Source organism: Phyllostomus discolor, chromosome 6 (genome assembly GCF_004126475.2).
Source record: "Phyllostomus discolor isolate MPI-MPIP mPhyDis1 chromosome 6, mPhyDis1.pri.v3, whole genome shotgun sequence".
Taxonomy (NCBI): domain Eukaryota; kingdom Metazoa; phylum Chordata; class Mammalia; order Chiroptera; family Phyllostomidae; genus Phyllostomus; species Phyllostomus discolor.
Genome location: NC_040908.2, coordinates 77,712,769 through 77,722,319, shown reverse-complemented (window position 1 = coordinate 77,722,319; position 9,551 = coordinate 77,712,769).

Genomic DNA, 9,551 nt, shown 5'->3' with positions numbered 1-9,551 from the left:
TGATGTTTCTGTTGAGAAGTCAGCTGCAAGTCTTATCAGGGGCTCCCTTGTATGTTACTTCCTGTGTCTCCTTTGCTGCCTTTAAGATTCTCTCTTTGTCTTTAAATTTTGCCATTTTAATTATGATGTGTCTTGGAGTGGGCCTCTTTAGTTTCCTCTTATTGGGACCCCCTGTGTTTCCTGTATTTGTGTGGCTTCTTCTCTCATCAAATTAGAGAAGTTTTCCATCATTACTTTTTAAAACAGGTGTTCTATCCCTTGCTCTTCTTCTCCTTCTGGTATCCCTATTATAAGGATATTATTTCATTTCATGTTGTCCTGTAGTTCTCTTAACACCCCTTCATTCATTTTCATTCTTTTTTCTTTTTCTTGCTCTTTTTGGAAGTTTTTTTCTACATTGTCCTTCAGCTCACTGATTTGATCCTCTGCTTCATTTAGCCTGCTTTTGATTCCTTCTACCGTGCTTATTAATTCAGAAATTGTATCCCTCATTTGTTCTTGGCCCTTCTTGATTGTTTCTATGTCATTTTTTATGCTGATATAGTTTGCAGAAAATTCCTTGCAATTTTCCTGTAGTTTTGGGTAGTTTGCAGTGAGTTCATTGAGCTTCCTTATAAACATTGTTTTGAACTCAATATCTGTTGGTTGACTTGCCTCTATTTCATTTAGCATCCCTTCTGAGGATTCCTCCTTTCCTTTAGATTGGGGGTTGTTTCTTTGTCTTCCTATTTTTTGTGGGATACTTTTTGTTTCTTCTTCTTTTAAATACAGTTTATCGATTGTGTTATTACACTTGTCCCATTTTTACCCCTTCACTCTCCTCCACCCTGCACACCCTCTCCCACCCACATCCCCCCCTTTAGTTCATGTACATATGTCATAAGTTCTTTAGCTTCTACATTTCCCATACTATTCTTACCCTCCCCCTGTCTATTTTCTACCTACCATCTAAGCTACTTATTCTCTGTACCTTTTCTCCCTCTCTCCTCTTCCCACTCTCCTGTTGCTAACCCTCCATGTAATCTCTATTTCTGTGGTTCTGTTCCTGTTCTAGTTGTTTGCTTAGTTTGTTTTTGTTTTTGTTTTAGGTGTGGTTATTAATAATTGTGAGTTTTCTGTCATTTTACTATACATATTTTTATCTTGTTTTTCTTAGATAAGTCTCTTTAACATTTCATATAATAAGGGCTTGGTGATGATGAACTCCTTTAACTTGATCTTATCTGAGAAGCACTTTATCTCGCACCTGCCCCAACTTACTATGGCAGTCCAGAAAACCTGGAAAAATCAAGTGTTGTCAATTGTGGGAGGAGTCAGAAATGGGACTGCAGGGTAAGATTGGTGCTGGGATATAAACCCAGGCATGGCAACCATGACAATAATCACCACTCAGTTTCAGAAGAGGAGAATTACATGACTTTAGCAGGGGAGAACCACGCAGCTTTGGGTCTCCCTTTGCCACACAGCTTAGGAAGCTCGAAAGCAAGGTGTTGCAGCAATGCACAGCTTTCTCATAGCAGTTCAGAAGAATGCGGGAGAGACACTATGGGAAGGGAAGGGGTGAAAGGACTCTTGTTGGTGGGCTATGAGAAGGTGCCATGTGGTTTTGGATTAAGAACTGGAGATCCCGGTGACACAGCTGGTTGTGCTGGGAACCGAGGGAGGCCTGCCAGCCAAGCATGGATTACTGGGAAGAGCTGGGGGCTACCTGAGCTATGGACTTCTATTTCTTTTCCTGAGATACAGTACCCAAGACTGGGCAAAGGGGGGAAGGAAGGACTGTATGCGTTTGTGGGTGTGTTAAGGGACTTTGGAGTTTTAATGAAGACATTAAGTCATTACTCTTAAGTCTGTATAACTTTTGAATGCATAGTTCCTTTCCTTTTCACCAATCTCTGACATGGAGAGCTATAATTCCCTGGCCACAGGCAAGGGGAACCTAGTACAGGGGACCCCAGGAGAAGGGGGGTCCATTTGGTAACATTGTGTGATCCCTTTTCTGGTGATCAATCAGGGAAAATCATGGGAGACCACATGTGCAGTAGTGTTAAAATAACAGAAGTACTTGCACATGCACAGTAAAAGCCCACCAAAACTAGCCAGGAAGGATCCACCCTATAAGAATAGAAACCCTCCAGCCCATGAGGTCAGTCTCTGCTTGGAGTTGGTCTGCTCCCATATTCTCTGCTATAAACTCTGTGTGTTCAGTTCAATTCTTTGTCCTGATCACTGAGAACCTGGTTACCTGTGCCCACATATGACAGTTTGGAAATAAGAAGGAAAAAAGAAACAAAGAAAAGTCCAAGGGATATTTAGAGTAATGGGAAGTGATTTTGAAATGATAGAGGGAGAGGGAATACTAAGAGCGAGGAACAAGGACTAGACTAAGTGAGGGAAAAATTAAAATTTGGGATGTGAAGAATAGAAAAAAAAGGAGAATAAAGAAAAATAAAAGGGAAGGATGCAAGAGAAATACAAGAAAGCCAAGAAAGGAAAAAAAAAAACAGGTGAAGAAAGCATAATTAAAATTTGAGTAAAAAAATGAGTAGGAGAGGGGTCCAGTAAGATTTGTTATTTGAAATACTGAAATAGTGAAGCTCTAGAGATAACCTTGCAAAAACAATGCAACAACAGCTACCCTACCCACAACCTACTAGTAAAGTTTGTTATAGGTGTAGAGAGAACACAGGTATTTTAATAGCTGGGCAAAGGGATGTGAAATGACCCTTGACAAGAGAATTTGTTCTGAGTGTCTGGATAGGGGAGAAATGGTAAGAGTGTGGAATGGAAACAACTTGTAGCTAGAGAGAAAACCAAGTTTGAAATGAGAGTATTGCAACAAAAGAGGAAGGTAAGATGGGCTAAGAGAAGGAAGGGGTAAAATATGTGAATTGAAATACATTATAGTATAAAATTTAGTGACACTATATACAAATTTGCTGGACTAAAAATGTTATACAGCTATGCAGGAAAGAAAATATCGCACATCATGAAGAAGACCACAGTGACTTTCATATCAGTAGTCTCTTGTATTTACCACTGATTTTTTTCTTTCTGGATGTGCCTATGGTGTTGTCAGATGTTGACCCCGTCTGACCTTAGGCAGCCTGTTTGACACTTCCAGTGATCTGCTGTCACTGGCTGTCTCTTTCAATTGTTAATATGGTCCCTCTGCACTCAGCAGTCAGGTTTAAACACCTTAGGGAGGGCCAAATCGCTCCTGTGGTGGGGGCTATTGTTTCCCCTCAGGCTACAGCCACTCAGAGGGGAGGGGTCTGGCTGAGCACAAAGGCTGCTGCTCTCTGGGGGATGACTCAGCACCAGGATCCTGGCGGCTAGTCTCCAACTGTCTGTCTTTGGCAGAGAGCAACCCTACTGCTTTTTTCACTGGCTCTTATCTGTGTACTTTTTGGGCTCTGGTGTTCTAGGCTGGGAATCCTAGGTTAGGGTTTAGACCCCAATCTTCTTCAGGGGATCCAACTGGCCACTTAATTTTAAGGCCGGTGCTGCCACCCTTGGGTACCCAGCCAACCCTCTCAATTAGCTACCACACTCCTTACCAGACCGGTTGTGTTGGAGATGATTCTGTTTGAAGTTACAAGCTTCTCTTTGGCTATTGCTCAGTTGTTTGTTCAGGTGGTTTCTCCACAACTGAGTTGTAATTCCAAATTGGTCTTGGGAGGAGGTCAGTGTGACTTTCATTCACTCCTCCACCATCTTCCTTCAGTACTAGACTGTTTAGATTATAGCGGCCTTGTAATACAGTTTGATATCATATATGGTAACCCCACCTACTTTGTTCTTCTTTCTCAAAATTGCTGCAGATATTTGGGTCATTTATGGTTCCATATAATTTTTAAAATTTAATTTAAATTATTTTATTGTCATTCAATTACAGTTGTTCATATTTTTTCCCCAAACCCCCCCCCCCCCCAAACCCACCTCCATCCCTTGCTTCCACCCCGCCCCCCTTGGTTTTGTCCATGTGTCCTTTATAGTAGTTCCTGAAAATGCTTCTTCCCACTGTTCCCTTCCCCCTCCCCTCTGGCTATTGTTAGATTGTTCTTAATTTCAGTGACTCTGGTTATATTTTGTTTGCTTTTTTCTTTTGTTGATTATGTTCGAGCTAAAAGTGAGATCATATGGTATTTGTCCCTCACTGTCTGACTTATTTCACTTAGCATAATGATTTCCAGTTCCATCCATGTTGTTTTTGAAGTGTTTGTTCTATACCTATAAAATATGTCATTGGTACTTTAATAGGGCTTGCATTGAATCTATAAATTGCTTTGGGAACTATAGACATTTTGATGATGTTAATTCTTCTAATCCATGAACGTGATACATGCTTCCATTTGTTTGTGTCTTTCTTAATTTCTTTCTTCAGTATTGTGTAGTTTTCTGAGTATAGGTCTTTTACCTCCTTGGTTAGGTTTATTCTGAAGTACTTTATTTTTCTTGTTGCTACATCAAATAGGATTTTTTCCCTGATTTCTGTTTCTGATATTTCATTGTTGGTGTAAAAAAATGCCTTTGATTTCTGAATAGTGACTTTTTATTCCACTGTTTTTGCCAAATTCCCTTCTTAGGTTGAGTAGTTTTTTGGTGGAGTCTGTAGGGTTTTCTATGTACACTATCATGTCATCTGCAAACAATGACAGTTTTGCTTCCTCCTTTCCAATTCATATGCCTTTTATTTCTTTTTCTTGTGTGATTTCTCTGGCTAGGACTTTGTCTTGTCTTGTTCCTGATCTTAGTGGGAAAGCTTTTGGTTTTTGCCCATCAAGTATGATGCTGGCTGTAGGTCTCTCATATATGGTCTTTATTGTGTTGAGAAACACTCCCTCTTTTCCTACTTTTCTAAGTTTTTAAAATTATAAATGGGTGCTGTACCTTATCAAATGCTTTTTTCTTCATTTTTTAATATAATCATGTGATTTTTGTCTCTGCTTTTGTTTATGTGAGGCATTACATTTATTAGTTTGTGAATAGTATACCATACTTTCATCCCTGTGATGAATCCTATATGATCATGGTGTATGATCTTTTTAATGTATTGCTGGATGAGGTTTGCCAATATTTTGTTGAGGATTTTAGCGTCTATGCTCATCAGCAATATCGGCCTGTAGTTTTCTTTCTTTGTTATGTCTTTATCTGGTTTTGGTATTAGGATGATGCTAATATTGTAAAAAGACTTTCAGAGTCCTCCATCTTCTTTGATTTTTTTGGAAAAGTCTGTGAAGGATAGGGGTTAGCTCTTCCTTAAATGTTTTGTAAAATTTTTCTGTGAAGCCATCTAGTCCAGGGCTTTTGTGTGCTAGGAGTTTTTTGATTACTGCTTCAATTTTGTCAGTTGTTATTGGTCTGTTCAGGCTTTCTGCTGCTTCTTCATTGAGTTTTGGAAGATTATATTTTTGTAGAAATTTGTCCATTGCACCCATGTTTTCAAATTTCTTGGCATACAGTCCTTCATAGCAATTTCTTGTAATCCACTGAATTACTGTGGTATCAGTTGTAATCTCTCCTCTTTCATTTCTGATTGTGCTTATTTCTGATTTGTGCTCTCTTTTTTTCTTGATGGGCCTGCTTAAAGGCTTGTCAATTTTGTTTATCTTTTCAAAGAACCAGTTCCTGGATTTATCGATCCTTAGAATTCTGCTTTCATTCTTTGTGTGTAATCTTGGTTACTTCCTTCCCTCTAGCTGGTTGATTAGGATCACTCTGCCCACCACCTTGTATCCAACCTTGTTGTTGTGCAGTTTGGATAAGTTGTGTTGAAGCTGGTTCTTCTGTCTGTCTGACGTTAAGAGGCTTCTCTCTTGCTATTGTTGAGTTATTCTGGGTAATTTCTCCTTGGTTTAGTTGTATTCCAGATTGGTCCTGGGTGGAGGTTAGTGTGGCTTCTGCTCACCTCTCTGCCATCTGCCTTTATTATCTGTTGTTGATTCCTTTGTTTGTATGTTCTCTCTTCCAGCAGGTATATTGGTGTTCACAGCTCCCACCATGTGTTTTTCAATGTCCCCTACAATTTAGGCCTTCAACCTTCATATATGCTGGGATTCCATTGTTTGTTCACTTTCTTCTTAGTAGATCAGCTGGGTTTTCCACCAGTTGCAGGGGGAAGTGGGCTCTGCTCTAATCTACCTCACCGCCATTTGTGAGCTTGTGACCAAGGGAAAGTTGTTTATTTAAGACTGGGTTTGCTCACATGGTTAGTACTGATATAGAGGGATCTTGTGAGATTGCTGGGGAGCAGGGAGATGCCCTTGAGTAGTGCAGAAGACCCTCATTCTTTTTTAATGGCTGATTAATATTCCATTATATATAATATACATATTATATACACATGAAATCTATCCAGAAGGTATCCATTCATTTTATATGAAAAAATAGAGACATATATTGAAGAAGGTACAAAATACAAGAAACATTGTACATAGGATAATGATGCCTCAATCTCCTTCAAAGTACGCACCTTGGGATCTTGCACAGTTCTCCCAATTGCTATCAGCTGCCCCATCTTATTTTTCTGAATTTCATCAATGGTCTGAAATCTCTTCCCTTTGAAAGGTGATTTTAGTTTTGGGAAAAGCCAGAAGCCACAGGGAACCAAATCTGGGCTATAGAGGGGCTAAGTCACCTGGGTGATTTGATGTTTCACTAAAAAACTCTGTACAAAATGTGATGCATGAGCAGATGTGTTGTTGTGATGAAGTTGCTGATCACCAGTTGCCCACAGCTGCTGCCTTCTGAAACATTTGAACAGTTTCCATGCAGGAATGTTCAAGCTTAATGTGAAATTTGATGCAGATTTGTTGCTCTACTCTCTGTCATTTTGAATGGGACAGCCACATAGTACACATGCTCATTCAATGGCATTTATAACCTCACTGACTAGTCCAGTAAAGTCATCATTGTTTATGCATGTGCATTCCAGCCCACTCCCTCTGACTGCCAGGTTACATTGATGTCATGCAAACTGTTCTTATTATATTAACCATGTCTGGACTTTTTCTATACAGACCACACACACACACACACACACACACACACAGGCAAAGTAGTTTAATAACAATAAATATACAATAATTAATGAATATGCCCTGGCTGGTGTGGCTCAGTTGGTTGAGTGCTGGCATGCAAACTGAAGCGTGATGGGTTTGATTCTCAGGGCACATGCGTAGGTTGTGGGCCAGGTCCCTGCTTGGAAGCATGAAAGAGGCGACCATTTGAAGTTCCTGTCACACATCAATGTTTCTTTCCCTCTCTTCCTCCCTCCCTTTTCCTCTCTAAAACTAAAATAAAAAATCTTTAAAAAGTAAATAGTAATAAAGAATAAATTCTGTTTCATAGACTCATGACTGTAAACCTACTTTTGTTCACTCCTGTGTGTGTGTATGTATCACATCTTCTTTATCTAATTGTCTATTGATGAACACTCAGAATGCTTCATTGAACATAGGGGTGCATATATCTTTTCAAATTAGTGTTTTGAATTTCTTCAGATAAATACCCAGAAGTGGAAATCCTGGGTCATGTGGTAGTTCTATTTTTAATTTTGTGAGGAATCTCCATAGTATTTTTCATAGTGACTGGACCAATTTACATTCCCATCAACAGTACACAAGGGTTCCTTTTTCTCCACATCCTCACTAACATTTGTTGTTTGTTGATTTATTGATGGTAGCCATTGTGATAGGTGTGAGGCGATATCTTATTATGGTTTTAATTAGCATTTCTCTGATGATTAGTGACATTGAACATCTTTTCATATGTCTGTTGGCCATCTGTATGTCCTCTTTGGAGATGTGTCTATTCAGGTCCTCTGCCTATTTTTTAATCAGATTGTTCAGTTTTTTTATGTTGAGTTGTATGTGTTATTTATTATATATTGTGTTGGCCAGAAAGTTTAATTTTTTCCATATGATGGCTCTAGTAGTCCTCAGTTGTCTTTAACTTCATTTGAAACAATGTTGTTAGATTATATTGTGACAGCTGTCATATCAGCATGCATCAAAAAGGCCAAAATTGGTGAATTTTTGTGTAGCCATTTTAATGTTGAAGTTGGATGATAATATGCAACATATTTGGTGCATTATGCTTTCTTTATTATTTCAAGAAGTGTAAAAATGCAACTGAAATGCAAAAATTGATTTGTACAGTATATGGACAAGGTGCTGTGACTGATCCAACATGTCAAAAATGGTTTGCAAAGTTTCTTGCACTTGACATTTTGGATAAATAATTCTTTGCTGTGGGGATGTCTTATGCATTGGAAGAGGTTTAGCAGCACCCCAGGTCTCTACCTGCTAGAAGTTAATAGTGGGAGATGGCTGCCATACCTAAAACATGCAGATTAATAAAGTTATTGGTGAAAATGAAAAATGTGTGTTGTATTTTATGGCAAAAACTAAATGGACTTTTTGGCTCACCCAATATTTTGGATATTAACCCTTTATCAGATATGTTATTTTCAAATATCTTCTGTTCAGTAGGTTTCCTTTTTGTTTTCTTGATACTTTCCTTTGAGGTGCAAAAAGTTTTTAGTTTGATATAGTCCTATTTGATTATTTTTGCTTTTGTTGTCTTTACCCAAGGTGATATAGCCCCCAAAATATTACTAATAGCAGTATCAAAGAGTTTACTGCCTATGTTTTCTTCTAAGAGTTTTACGGTTTCAGGCCTTATATTTAAATCTTTAAAACATTTTGAGTTTATTTTTGTGTATGGTGTAAGAAAGTGGTCTAATTTCATTTTATTTTACATGTGTCTTTCCATCCAGTTTTTCCAAAACCTGTCATACTTGAACTTTTTCATCTAATGCAGAGGTGTCAAACTCATTTTCACCAGGGAGCCACATCAGCCTCATGGTTGCCTTCAAAGGGCTGAATATAATTTTAGGACTGTATAAATAGAACTACTCCTTAACTAGAGGCAAGGAGCTTGGCATTGCCGCCAGGTACAGACAAGGTACTGGGCTGAATAAAACAAGGTGGTGGGTTGGATTTGGGCCATGGGTCTTGTGTTTGCCTCCTGTGATCTAATGGAGCAGTGAAGGTTGGGATAAAGTTATTATCCCCATTTTTAAGATATGAAAACTGATACACAGAGAAGCTAAATATCTTACCCAAGATTACCTTGCCGGTAGTAAGGACTATGAGAGACTACCAATTTGGGCCTCAGTGGCTCTTAACAAGTAGATCTTGTGAAACCAGATTTCTGAGGCTCCCCCAGTATTCACGAAGGATAGGTGATCACTGAGGAGGAAAACTGGAGACTAAAGGGCTTCTGCAAAGAGGAAGAAGGGGTGGGAAGGCTGTATTTTGTATTCAAAGTAAGGTAGGCTGACATCATTGTGATAAAAGCAGAAGAGAGCAGGAGGCAGATGAGGTCAAGTTTTGTGTGATATAAGGCCAAGTCCACCTAGACCAGTCAAGCAGTGGAGTAACATGTAACAAGCAGGGCTTCTTGTCACATAAGTGGCTCAGCACAAGGTGTTACCTAGATGATTCTGAGCAACTAAGAGGGAGTGAGTACCCTCCCCAACCTGC